The sequence below is a fragment of the Plecotus auritus genome (genome assembly GCF_963455305.1).
Source record: "Plecotus auritus genome assembly, chromosome: 9".
Taxonomy (NCBI): domain Eukaryota; kingdom Metazoa; phylum Chordata; class Mammalia; order Chiroptera; family Vespertilionidae; genus Plecotus; species Plecotus auritus.
Genome location: NC_137783.1, coordinates 81,338,681 through 81,354,008, shown reverse-complemented (window position 1 = coordinate 81,354,008; position 15,328 = coordinate 81,338,681).

Here is a 15,328-nt window from a genome sequence, read left to right as displayed (position 1 = left end):
TTTTAATTATATTTTTTATTGATTTCAGAGAGGAGAGAGAGATAGAAACATGAGTGATGAGAGAGGGAGTCACCGATTGGCTGCCTCCTACATGCTCCACACTGGGGTTGGAGCCCACAACCTAAGCATGTGCCCTGACTGGAAATTGAACCCTGACCTCCTGGTTCATAGGTCAGTGCTAAACCACTGAGCCACACCGGCTGGGCTACATTTATTTCTTAATCCTGGTTTTCTTTTATTTTTTTTTTAAACTTTTTATTATAGAAAATTTCACGAAAGTAGAAAAAATAGCATATTAAATCCCCACATATCTACTGTATTCGATTTCTATTGCTGTAACAAATTACCATAAATTTAGTCGCTTAAAACAATGCAAACTTACTCTCTTATGGTTCTGAAGGTCAGCAGTTTAAAATCAGGGTGTCAGCAGGGCTGCATTTCTCCTGAAGGTTTCATAAAAGGATCTGTCCCTTGCCTTCTTCATCTTCTAGTGGCTTCCTTCATTCCTTGGCTGGTGGCTTTTTCCTTTTTCAAGTTTCAGCATAGCATCTTCTTTCTTTGACTCTGCTTTCCTCTGCTTCCATTATGACATGCTCTTTTCCTTTTTTTGACGTTGACCCCTTTGCCTCCTTCTTATAAGGACACATGATTATATGGGGCCCACCTGGAAAAATCCAGGGTAATACTCCCATCTCAAGATCCTTAACTTAATCACACCTGCAAAACACTTTTGCCATGTAAGCTAACATATTCACAGGTTCTAGAGATTAGGACATGGCCATCTTTGGGGGGCAGGGAGGCATTATTTTGTCTTCCATCCATACCAACAACTCATAGTCACTCTTGTCCCATGTATCCTCTGACTTGCTTCAACCTATTTCTTTGAAGCAAATCCCAGCTAGCCATCATTTCATCTATAAACATTTGAGCATATATCTCTAAAAGTTAAGAAAGAGCTCAAACAGGAACACATGACTGTATACCATGATCATACCTAAAAATCACCATGTCTTAATATCATTGTTTAGTATTCAGTTTCTCTGATTCTCACATAATAACTTTTATAGTTGAATCAGGATCATATGATCAATATAACACAAATGCTTGAGATAGCCCTTAAGTCTCTTGAACTTATAAGCTTCTCTGGTGGGCACTGAGATACCCACACTGAGTCCTTCTATGAAGAATTTACTGTCCCAGCATTGCTGTCAGTTCCCTCACCTCATCCAGTGCCACACCACTTTTGGAAGGCCCATCTAAAAAACTTTTATCAACAAAAAGGAATAAAGGCCTGGTCATCTCAGCCAAAGTTGTCTCAGCTTCCTGAAATTCATCCTGTGACAGTTGTTACCAGAAGGGTTTTAATAAAGGAGCAGTTACAAAATGAAATTTTGGAACTGAATCACTTCTTACTAGTATGATAAGAACACATCACAGGTCGTTAAAACTTTCTCCAGGGGTGAATTGTTTGATATATGGTGGAAGGGAATTAATTAGCTGATGAGATACTAGTATATGAGGCATTTGAAGAATATAAGCAAACTATATGAGGGTAACTATAGTAACTTTAAGGACAATGATATTGGTTATCATGAGGAACTAGAAAAAATAATAAGCTAGGAGCATTAATTGCCCATTGGAAACTAAGTGTGAAATCCAGGTCTTCCTGAGAGCTTAGAGAGGCTTTCATCTCTACAATGGGAGGATAGAGAAAGCCAAGGACCAGAACCAAGACTTAATTATCAGAGTAGCTAAGCTCCAAAAAGAGTTAATTGAAAAAGAATGGGAACCTGATAAATGGAGTGAAAACATCTAGTTTGAAGACATAGGAAATCTTGAATCACTAGATTACCCTGAATTCTCTAAGCCTGGGAACCCTTACCTGACAGTTCACAAAACACCATATTGGGTCATTAGTCTGTGGGGTAAAAGCGAGCACAGTGGGGAAGGCCAAGTAATAAGCTCTCTAAGTGCACATCTGCCCTGGCCAAGAGAATAAATACTGTATCTTGAGGGAGATGGTGGGAATTAGGGCTGTTCTTAAAGATTTTAGAATTTAGGGCTGGTAATTCTCTTCACATCTCCATTTAATTCATAAGTCTTAATACTTCAGACAGATTTTGGAGAATGACAGTAGATTACCAAATTCAACCGATTGTAGCCCCAATAATACCAATTGCAGCACTGTCCCAGATATGCTATCCTTTTTTTTTAAATCTTTATTCAGATTATTACAATGGTTTCTCCTTCCCCCCCCCCATAGCTCCCCTCCACCCGGTTCCCACCCCACTTTCTGCCCTTACCTCACCCCCACTGTCCTCATCCATAGGTGTATGATTTTTGTCCAGCCTCTTCCTGCACCCCCCCACTCCTCTTTCCCCCTGAGAATTATCAGTCCACTCCCTTTCTATGCCCCTGATAATATTACATTCACCAGATTATTCTGTTCTTCAGGTTTTCAATTCACTTGATTTTTAGGTTCACTTGTTGATAGATATGTATTTGTTGTTCATAATTTTTCTCTTTACTTTTTTCTTCTTCCTCTTCTTAAAGAATACCTTTCAGCATTTCATATAATACTGGTTTGGTGATGATGAACTCCTTTAGCTTTTCCTTATCTGTGAAGCTCTTTATCCTCCTTTCAATTCTGAATGATAGCTTTGCTGGGTAGAGTAATCTTGGTTGTAGGTTCTTGCTTTTCATCACTTTGAAAATTTCTTGCCACTCCCGTCTGGCCTGCATGATTTCTGTTGAGAAATCAGCTGACAATCGTATGGGTGCTCCCTTGTAGGCAATTAACTGTTTTTCTCTTGCTGCTTTTAATATTCTCTCTTTGTCCTTTGCTCTTGGCATTTTAATTATGATGTGTCCTGGTGTGGTCCTCTTTGGATTCCTTTTGTTTGGGGTTCTGTGCGCTTCCTGGACTTGTAACTCTATTTCTTTCACCAGGTGGGGGAAGTTTTCAGTCATTATTTCTTCGAATAGGTTTTCAGTATCTTGCTCTCTCTCTTCTTCTGGTACTCCCATAATTCTGATGTTGGTACGCTTGAAGTTGTCCCAGAGTCTTCTTACACTATCTTCAACTTTTTGGATTTTTTTTTCTTTTTGCTTTTTCGGTTGAGTGTTTTTTGCTTCTTTGTATTTCAATTCTTTGACTTGATTCTTGCATTCCTCTAGTCTGTTGTTGGGTCTCTGTATAATATTTTTTATTTCAGTCAGTGTACATTTAATTTCTAGTTGGTCCTTTTTCATATCCTCTAGGGTCTTGTTATATTTATCGGCCTTTTCTAGGATATTCTTGAAAAGCCTTATAACCGTGGTTTTGAATTCTATATCCAGTCATTTGTTTTCCTCCATTTCTTTCATTTGTGATCTGTTTCTTTGACGCCGCATTTTCACTGCTTCCCTGAGTTGGTAGGGTAGCTTTGTGTGCTAGGTTTCCAATATGGCCCAGTGGGTCGGCCTCCCCAGTTAACCTGAGGTGGACACTCTTGATGCACCCCTTTGTGGACTGTGTGTACAGCCTTGTTGTAGTTAAGTCTTGATTGTTGTTGGTATCACTGGGAGGAATTGACCTCCTGGCCAGTTGGCTGTGAGGATCAGCTGTGTCTACGCTGGAAGAAGTTCGGTGCTGGAGACAGCCTTATAGAGTTAGACTTGCCAAATTGCAAAAGCCTCTGTGCTCAGCTTGGAAGGGGTGGAGTCTCAGGGTGGAGCAGACAGTCTTGGCTTCCCGTCAGCCCTGCTCTTGCGCGCACGCGTGCCTCCAGACCTCTGCCTTCCCCGGCTCCTGAGTCTCCGCCCGAGAGTCCAGATTCCCCCTGCAAGAGCGTGGGTCCCCAGGGGCTCGCCTGGAACTGGGGTTCAGTGCAGTCAGAACTGGGGCTCAGTGCAGTCAGGAGCTTCCGACTCCCTTCTGCTAGGGAAAGCCTGTGGCAACCTCCGCAGTCTTTGTGCGCACTGGCACGTGCGCCTTCAGACCTCTGCCTTCCCCGACTCCTGAGCCTCTGCCCGAGATCCAGATTCCCCCCGTAAGAGCGTGGGTCCCCAGGGGCTCGCCTGGAACTGGGGTTCAGTGCAGTCAGAACTGGAGTTCAGTGCAGTCAGGAGCTTCCGACTCCCTTCTGCTAGGGAAAGCCTGTGGCAACCTCCGCAGTCTTTGTGCACACTGGTGCGCGCGCCTCCAGACCCCTGCCCGCTGGGGCTCCCCCGGGTCTCCCCCGGGTCTCCGAGTCTCTGGGTGCCTTTCTCTCTACCTGACAGTCCAGACTCCCCCTGTATGAGCCTGAGTTTACGGGGTTTCGCCCGGAACTGGGTTTCAGTGCAGTCGGAACTGGGGTTCAGTGCAGTCGGGGGCTTCCTTCCCCCTCCCGCCAGAGAAAGTCAGCCAGGCTCTCAGCCGCCCTTCCTCTCTGTGTGCACAAAGCCCCTTTTCCGTACCTCCAATTCTCTGTGAGCTTTTCTCTTTCCTTTAGTTGTAGAATTTCCACTCAGCCAGCTTTCCTGTGGTTCTGGATGGTGTCCGTTCTGTCTTTTGGTTGTAGTTTTGAAATTTTTGTGTGAGGCAGCAGTTTAGGTGCTTACCTATGCCGCCATCTTGGTTTCTCTCTCCTTTGTCTTTCCCAGATATGCTCTCTTTGCTAGAGTACATTAACATGGTCCTAGATACAAGGCACATGGCTTTTGATTTTGTGAATACATTCTTTCCTATTTACATCAGTAGAGAGAATCAAAAACAGTTTACACCTGGTATTGACAACCATAAAATTTATAGTTTTGTCCCAGGGCTATGTTAACTCTCTTGTCCTTTGTCATACTGTAGTCCAAAAAGATCTAGACTATCTTAACATGCTGCACAACGTCATTTGATTAATTGGTAAATTGTGTAATTTATGACAGATGACTAGCTATCATGCTGGGATCCTTTATAAGACACATGTACTTCAGAAGTTGGAAATAGACCCTATGAAAATTCAGGAACCTGCCATAAGAGTAGAAAATTTTAAGGGTCAAGTGATAGGATACATGCTGAGACATTCCATCTAAAGTAAAGAACAAATTGTTGCATCTTACTCCTCTTATGCAAAAGGAAGAGCAAATCCTGGTAGGTCTCTTGGGTTTTGAAGTCAACTTAGTCCATAACAGACAATAATACTCTGACCCTTATACCAGATTTCCAAAAATAGAAGTGGTCCGGACTGTAGTACAAATGGCCCTACTGCTTGGACCAAAAGTCAGCAGACCCTATACCATTAGACATATCAGTTGTGGGAAAAACACATTGTAGAGTTTATGGCAAGACCCAATGGGAGCATTCACAAACAGCCCCTAGAGTTCTGGTTCTGAATCAAAGTTGTTCCATCTATAGCAGAAAAACAACTTCTTTTGAAAACAACTTCTGGTATGATACTTGGCACTGGTAGAGGTGAAGAGCCTGAATATGAAGCACTGAGTGACAATGTAGCTACAATGGCCCTTCATGTGTTGGTTTCCATTAGAGCCACCAAGTACAGCAACACTTTTATAAGCTAGAAGTGATGCATCCAGTATTGAGCTCAAGACAGATCAGAAGCAGAAGCAAGCTTGTAGGCAGGAAGCTTGGAACCCTATGTCATTCAACACTAGTGCACCTCTTCCTTCACTTACATCTATGGCCTTATGATCAACTGATAAAGGAGAAAAAAGGCCAGGCTTGATTCTTGATGGGTTGGCTCAGTATGTGTACGCCAAAACGGAGAGCAGTTGCACCAAAGCCTTGAAAGGCAGTCGTCAGGGAAAATTGCCCTATGTGCAGAGCTTTGAGAGGTGCACTTTGACTAAGATGCTCTCTTTGACCAAACTTTAGTCAGGTTCCTCTGAGCCTGAGTAGGCCTCGTCCTTGGGCATGTCTCAGATCCCAGTTTTAGCAAGAACCCTACTAAGTCCGTTTAGACCAAATACCCAACTCTTGATATTTGATCAAATTACTCATCCCTTATCGTCTCCCTGGTAATATCTGGTTTTCCTGGCCCACTTCCAGCAGAATCCTGTTAGGTCTGTTTAGCCAGGATCCCCTGATCTTTCCTTTTAGTAATTTTCTACCCACTGGTCCCACATTGCTGCTTTGTTATAAATCTCCACTTTTTCTTGTTGATTTGGAATTAAACTCAGTTCTATAGTGAGGATTCTTTTCCTCCATTTCAGTAAAATCTGTTTTTACTGCTTTAATTACTGTCCAGTTCTGGTTTTTCTCAAGCAATTGGTTTATTTACTTTATGTAAAAAGAGAAATAGAATGAATTTAAAATATACAGACTCTTTTTTTTTTTTTAATATATTTTATTGATTTTTTACAGAGAGGAAGGGAGAGGGACAGAGAGTTAGAAACATCGATGAGAGAGGAACATTGATCAGCTGCCTCCTGCACACTCCCTATTGGGGATGTGCCCGCAACCAAGGTACATGCCCTTGACCAGAATCGAACCCAGGACCCTTGAGTCCCCAGGCCGACGCTCTATCCACTGAGCCAAACCAGCTAGGGCTAAAATATACAGACTCTTGTGCAGTGGTGAATGGCGTGGTTATCTGATTAGGGGTATGAAAGTAGGATGATTTAGGACAAAGAAGTCTGGGACAGAGGCAGAGGATGAACATATGGGAGAGGGCACAAAGTAAAAAGGTCTTTTTTATTATATTAATGCTGCCAAAGCTACCTCAGAAGAGGCACTAAACAACCAAATAGAGAAAATTGCCCCACCAGTTGGCATCAACCAAACTCTGTCAATGCCACCCCGTTCTGGCATGAAGGACACATGAGCAAGTGGTCATGGTGGCAGGAATGGAGGCTGTGATTAGACCCAGCAGCATGGGCTCCCACTTATTAAGGCTGAATGTCCGCCTTTGAAAGTTAAATCTACCTTCTGGAAGAGACCAACACTTGAGTCATTAATAAAATATCATCCTTTGAGGATAATTGGCTCCTTGGTGGCAAGTTGACTAGATTGAAAAGGTCAACTGTTAATTCGGGCAGGAATAGACACATATACTGTATGGGTTTGCCTTTCTTGCAGTTACTCAGCACAACATGCCATATATTATCACATCAGACTAAGGTCCCACTTATATGAAAAGTGGGCCCATGACAATTGCATCACATATCACACCACTCAGAAGCTGCTCACCTGACAGAGCATTGGAATGGCCTGTTAAAGGCAGAGCTGAGGGAGCATTTGAGATCTTGCTTCCCAGTATATGTCATCAATTTGGTTCAAATAAATTCTTTTTTAAAAAAATTAATTTTTTCACCATAAAGTAAACTCTTATAAAAATTTTCTACAGGCTTGGACATTTCTTATGTGGACAACCTCTAGGTCTTTTCACTGCCATCTCCTCTTCTGGGAACTCTTCCATGTCTGCCTCATTCTTTTCATTGGTCCAATTATTCCTTCTGTCTGGTTGAAAATACTTCTCTGACTATGAAACCTGCCTAAGGTTCTCTTCTTTTGTCCATTGCTGCTCTGTGTCCTGATGTCTCAAACTGTGTTACAGTAGAATGGCTTTTCTACTCTTTTAGATAATAACTTCCTTTAGAGTGAACCTGCTTTCTTTTCATTGTTGACAATTCTAATCCAAATAGTGCCTGAAACAGCATAAATATTTCAGGAAAAAGTTATTGATCATCTAAACCAGTGGTCGGCAAACTCATTAGTCAACAGAGCCAAATATCAACAGTACAACGATTGAAATTTCTTTTGAGAGCCAAATTTTTTAAACTTAAACTCTATAGGTAGGTACATTGTTATTAACTTAATTAGGGTACTCCTTCAATCGCACTGTACGTGTGCGCCCGCATGTGGTATTTTGTGGAAGACCCACACTCAAGGGGCCAAAGAGCCGCATGTGGCTCGCGAGCTGCGGTTTGCCGACCACTGATCTAAACGGTAGTTAACTTATTATATCATTAAAATGCACTAATAACTGTACAATATTAATTGAATCAGTGAATTTCTTGTTTCAATGACAAATGCTCCATATACATAAAACTGTATTACAGATTTTTATGTGTGTAATATTTCCTAAAAATGAAATTACATAAGCAAATTTAGGTTTCAAATATTTTGAGGAATATTTCTTACACAGTCTGCTTATATGTCAACTGTATTCCTGTGGTTTTTGTCTTATTTGTTAAACGAAAATTAGTGAAGCAAATCAAGTAACAAGCATATTTCTTTATTTTATTTGCATAGCTATGATTTAAAAGTATAAACTAATAATTTTAGTAAAGCAACCAATAAATATAGAAATAACTTCAAAAAATAAAAGCAAAGCTGAAATGTACAATGAGCTAGTATTTATTACATACTGGGACACTTTTATTAAAATGATGGTACTACCTTAAAAACATTGTATTAATTGAAGAAAGCTGGTCACAAATGACAGTATATTATATGATTCCATTTATATGAAATACCCCGTATAGGCAAATATAGAGACACAACATAGATCAGTGGTTGTTTGGAACACAAGTGGTGTGGGGATTGGGAGGGATGTTGAAAGTAATAGCTAAAGGTTTTGCAGATTTCTTTTTGAGGTGACAAAAATGTGTTAAAACTAACTCTGGTGATGGTTGCACATTTCTGAGTTTATGAAAAATCAGTTAATTGTACATTTTAAATGGACGAATTATGTAGTAATTATCTATACTAATAAAAGGGTAATATGCTAATTAGACCTGATAGACTGGACGTCTTCCGGACAAAGCCACGGTGGTGGATCCGAGGCAGAGATGGTTATGGGTGATCAGGCAGGCAGGCAGAGTGGTTCAGGGCATCAGGCCGGCAGGCAGAGGCAGTTAGAGGCGATCAGGCAGGCAGGCAGAGGGGTTAGGGATGATCAAGCAGGCATGCAGAGTGGTTAGGGGCAATCAGGCAGGCAGGCAGGTGAGTGGTTAGGAGCCAGCGGTCCCTGACTACCGGTTTGGACATCCACCAAGAAGTCTTGGATTGGAGAGGGTGCAGGCCGGGTTGAGGGACCCCCCCCCCACCTGTGCATGAATTTCGTGCACTGGGCCTCTAGTATGTCAATAATGCTATTACCAAAAATCTTTTCAAAAACTATAGTACTAATAATCATTTCATATATAACAGGCTAAGAAGCCCAAAACTTTTTTTGTTAATCCTCACCTGAGGATATTTTCCCATTGATTTTGAGAGAGAGTGGAAGGGAGAGAGACAGAGACAGAGAAAAACATTGATGTGAGAGAGACACATCGATTGGTTGCCTCCTGCACACACCCTGACCAGAGCCGAGGAACCTACAACTGAGGTACATGCCCTTGATCAGAATCAAACCCGGTACCCTTCAGTCTGTAGGCCGACGCTCTATCCACTGAGCCAACCTGGCTAGGGCAGAAGCCCAATTCTTTGACCCACAGTCCTTACCACACTGTGCGCATGCATTTACTGTTCCTGGTGATAACTGCTGTTGAGATGTGACAGCCCACCCTCATTTGAGCACCTATCCATCTGGTTAGATGATGTAGGTCATTGCCAGCTATTCCCAAGAGCTATATCACCTTCTGTTTGTCATATTAAGGCATTTTTCCTTGACTCTAAGAATGAGACCATTTCAAAGAGTCATGACCATTTTTAATAGCTAGTATCAAAATTAGCTTTTGGCACACTATGGGGATTAAAACTGGCTTCTTGGCAACTTGATGGTTATAAGAGTAATACTAAAAATAAAACAATAATAAAAGGTGACATTTATCAAGTGCTTACTATGTGCCAAACACTGTTGTAAATACAGGGTGGGGAAAATGCAGATTGACAGTTGTGAGTGTGTGAAACAGTTTATTCTTATATTATTATTTATTAATTATTGTATTATTTTCCATACAAACAACTGTAAGCCTACATTTGTCCCACCGTGTATTTTACATGTGTAACTGGTTATATGTGCAGAAGTTATGAACATTTCTTGCATGTGATTTAATAGTTCAATTCAAAATTTAATAAGCTTCTACTATGTGCAAGGCTGAAGCATGACAAAGATGAACCAACTAGAAAAATTCACAAATTCTGAATTATCTGTTAAAGCATAGTACATGACCATGATTTCTTTTCAATAATTCTGAAATCCAAAAGCTCTAAATACCTAATTCTTTTGATAATCATTTGGCAACAAAAATATCTGACCTGAACTCATTAGATTTTGTGTTTATTTTTATACATACGTTTTGCTGCATATATACTAACTAGAGGCCCAGTGCATGAAATTTGTGCACGGGGGTGTGTGTCCCTCAGCCCAGCCTGCACCCTCTCCAATCTGGGACCCCTCGAGGGATGTCCGACTGCCCGTTTAGGCCCGATCCTGTGCTGGCCATCTTGTGGCGGCCATCTTGTGTCCACATGGGGACAGCCATCTTGTGTGTTGGAGTGATGGTCCATTTGCATATTACTCTTTTATTAGATAGGATATTTGGTTATGGGGTTCTAACCCACAGTCCACTAAGGTATTATCCTACCTAATAAAACAGTAATATGCAAATTGACCGTCACTCCAACACACAAGATGGCTGCCCCTATGTGGTCAAAGATCCTGCCCCCATGTGGACACAAGATGGTCACCACAAGATGGCCAGCAGGGGAGGGCAGTTGGGAGGGACCAGGCCTGCAAGGGAGGGCAGTTGGGGGCGATCAAGCCTGCAGGGAGGGCAGTTAGGGGTGACCAGGCCAGCAGAGGAGAGAAGTTGGGGGCGACCGGGCCTGCAGGGAAGGGCAGTTGGGGGGGGGACCCAGGCCTGCAGGGGAGGGTAGTTAGGGGGGACCAGGCCTTCAGGGGAGGGTAGTTAGGGGTGACCAGGCCTGCAGGGGAGGGCAGTTAGGGGAAAACAGGCTGGCAGGGGAGCAGTTAGGCATCTATCAGGCTGGCAGGGGAGTGGTTAGGGGGTGATCAGGCTGGCAGGCAGAAGCGGTTAGGGGCAATCAGGAAGGCAGGCAGGTGAGTGGTTAGGGGCCATCAGGAAGGCAGGCAGGCGAGCAGTCCTGGGCTGAGGGACACCCCTCCCCCCCCCGTGCACGAATTTCGTGCACTGGGCCTCTAGTATAATATATAAGAAATTCCATGTTTAATTGATTTTTATTTGCACTTAAGTTGTGAAAACACACACATGCATTTAATTGCAGTCAAATAGTTGCTTGTTTTAAAAGCACCACTAAAGATGGTTCACTAAAGATGGATAATGTAACAATCATCGTTCTCATTCTCAATCTTTTATTCATTATTTAAAATAAAATAACACTAATAACATACTTCAAAAAGTTTATACCATATTTTCCATTGGCTGTCATTCTAAAAAAAAAAGACAAGATATGATTGTACCAAAACATGTTTGTTTCATGGAATGGAATGGCATGTATAAATTAAAACTATATATTTGGAACCAAAATTTAATAGGGTTAATTCAATATAATAACCATCAATTAGAAGTTACTGAATGTCACAATGTTTTAGGCACTATTTCAAATAAAGGCAAAAAAATTTACCCAAAGAGATAACAATAAGGAACATTTTAAAAATATTTTTTTGTTGTTGTTAATCCTCACCCTAGAATATTTTTCCATTGATTGTTAAAGAGTGGAAGGGAGGGGGAGAGACAGAAACATTGATGTGAGAGAGAAACATATTCAACACATTCATTGGTTGCCTCCCACACTTGCCCTGGAGCCTGGCAACCAAAGTGCTTGCCCTTGACTGGAATTGAACCTGGGACCCTTCAGTCCGCAGGCTGGCACTTTATCCACTGAGCCAAACCAGCTAGGGCTAATTTTTAAAATCTTAAATTTTTTTTCATTTATTCCCCACCATAATTACATGTAGTAAGTGAACAAGATAGTATAGTGATTGATAGAGATTGTCACAGCCCATCACTAATGTGTCTACTTTCATTGGTTATAAGGTTATAGAAATACATTTGGATTTAGAAAGATTCTGAAGCAGAGAGAGCTATTTATCAGCTATAGAATTTCCAAGTTAGCTTCTAGTTGGGAATGTATTCTATATTAAAATATAAAGGATCCAAATTTAATGTATTTACAGTCTTTTATGTTCCCTCTTAAAGATTACATGTTTTCTTTGCATTTCCAACTAAATCTCTCCAGGCAGTTACTAGGGAAAAATGAGTTAGCTTATGAAATGGACCTTTCATCTTTCAAATCCTTCTCACTATGTCAACCTAAGGAAATTATTCAAATACCTATGAAGTGCACTTTTTGAAGTCAATGGAAGCTTTGTAATTAATCGAACCAAGGGCAATATAAAATCTGACAAAAAGCACTCTTAAAATGATTTTATTAATCCACAGATTCAGTTTTTTTGATGTTGTAAAGTTGGATAAATAGATTGGTAAAGTTATCTTAATAATAAAGATGGCTTTGGTTGCCACACAAAAAAATCATGGAGTAAACTCTCAAGATTCCAGGCTCAAGAAATCTTGTTTGCTACTATTATGTATATAAAGGCCACATTTAAAAACACTCTGATTACATAATCATTTTGGCTTAAGCTCATTTAATGGATCATTACATCACCACTTGCACTAAAAGAGTTAATTCAACTCAAGATGAGCAATTTCTGTCAGGGACAAGTGTATCATATGATTGGATAGTTTTTCATTTTTTAAAATCACATTTATTTAAAATATTTAGTAATTAGCTACACCATTCAGTAGTTTAAAATTTTTAAATTTAAATTAAATAAATTGTAAATTAAATAATTTCAATTATATCTAATTTATGTATATCTGACTTCTAAGATACTTTGGTCGTAAACAAATATTTTTACTATTTTGGCATTATTATTCATATTCTGTATAATGATGTGTAAGAAAATAGGTCAGCTATTTTATATCCTTATATATGTATACGTATATGTATATCTGGATAAAGATATCTGGCTAAGTTTATACACATGTTTGGCAATCTTGTATAAGAATGCAGATCTTTGTAGTCATTGTTCATTTTAAAATTGTTTTACCATAAATAGTTCCTCTATAACTTCAAAATGATTTAGCCCAATTTTAGTATTTTGTAGATTCAGTTAGATCTCATTTCCCCTTTTCTCCACCGCACACACAAACACATACACACTTGACACAGCATGGCAATGGAAAGAACACCGACTAAGGTGTAAGGAGAACCAGCGTTCTAGGCTTGCTTCTGCTCATGTGGACCTTGGTAGTTACCAACTTATGGGGCCCAGCCTTCTCATTTGTTTCTTCTGATTCCTTAATTATATTCTGAATCTTGGAACAGATCATACCCTTTAGCCCAAATATTAGTATTACAAAATGTGTCCACTGAAAGTTAAATCACATTTTATATTTTAGCTGTTTAACTTTATTGACCTTTTGTTAGATATTCACTTTTTTAGTTCATGCCATTTTGGACTGATGAAAAAGTATAAGATTTAAATTTTTAACAGTAAAAATAGATTACTTCACATTTTGGGGGACAGGTATTTTCTTATCTGGTCAATTATAGTGTGAACTCACATGAAATTAATCTAAGGCTATCAAGAAAATATTGACAATATAAATATTCAAAAATTATATAATGATGTTATAATTTACATTTTTCTCTCCATAAGCACTATTAAAAATACTTACATGAACCTAGAAAATGTACATGTATTTAAAAATATAATACCTACTTTGAAGATGCACAAAAATTAGATTTAAATATGACTTTTGCTTCAATTAAGTCTCCTGGGATTTCCCTTTCTAGCATTTGCTCTTTGGAGGAGCGGTGCTTCAGGATAAGAGGGCAGAGGGTACACATCAAACCAAGAATTCCCCCAGGTCCATGAGAACATGCACCTTCTGCTTTCTCTCTGCAGGGAAAGAATATGAGAAAACCAAATTCTTATCCATTTTAAATAGAACTGCATGCCCATGAGCAGCTGACACCAATCCCACATTTGTATTCTGCTTTCTCTATTTACAAAGCTTTTTCACATGATTCAGTTGATTCTCAAAGTAATTCCATAAATGGGTCATCAGCTTCAATTTACAGGTGAGAAAACGGATGCTTAGAGAGGTCAAGTGACAAAGTACAGCAAAGGCAAGCTTAGAACCCAGGTTTTTTGATTTCCCCTTAAATATTCTTTCCACCATACCACTTTGGTTTTCAAACAAAATGAAGCTACTACTGTTTAACAGTAGAAACCTCATGGTTCCAAAAAGTCAACTTCATGGTGCCACTCTGTGATAGGAATGGTTTACAGAACAGACTAGAAATGTATGCTATAAAATATTTGAGATTGTCATCAAAATGTCCCTTCCAGGAGGGGAATTTAACCAGTAAGTTCAAAATTAGGAAACTCAAAAGTCATTTTGCAGCCTTAACTCATTATTTTATCTTTACTTTTACTGATGAGATGTAAAATATAACTTGAATGCTAAATGTATCTAACATCTAACCAACTAACCAGAAAAATCTTTCCTACACTTGTATTGGAAATGGGGAAATTTAGAAATTTACTTGGACAAAAAAGCTATTACTAAAAACATTCTATATTTACCTATATTGATACCGTATTTTTCCATGTATAAGATGCTATATTTTTCTAAAATTGTTAGACTGAAAATCGAGGGGTGTCTTATACATGGAAGTCAGCCAAGGAGGGAGCCTGTGGGTGCATAGCTTCCCATATCTTGTCAACAGGCTTCTTCCAATGGAGGCTTATTTTTACTGACATCAGCTGATGCCGTAATTGGAGGTGGAGGTGGAGAGTGTGCAGATGCAACAGGGACCAGATCGTTCTGAGCTCATAAAAATGTCAAAATACAAAAAGATAAATACCGGTAAGTGATAGTCTTACTCTCAAAATTCAAACTGAAATCAGCTATGCAAAAGAGCATGGAAATAGAGCTGCAGAGAGACAATTTGGACCTCCTCCCACTAAGTGTATGATTAGAGAGTGGAGAAAACAAGAAGAACAACTCCTTAATATGCCAAAAAAGAAGAAGGCCTTAAGAGGAAAACCAGCAAAATGTTAAAAATATTAATTTCTTAATTTGGGGTTGGAAAAGTGGAGGGCATCTTATACATGGGGGGCCTTATACACGGGAAAATACGGTAATTTTGACAATAGTTCAAGGTAAATTGCATTTACTTTTTAAAAAATGTCAGTATAGAAATACATTTCTTTTTATTGTCTAAAACAGTATGCTATAACATCAAAACATTTGCTGATAAGTGGTCCTTTGTTTTTATCTTTATAAATACTTGCAATACAATATTTTGCCTGGATCCTTAGATAGCTTCATAAAACAAACTTTTCAGGAGCAA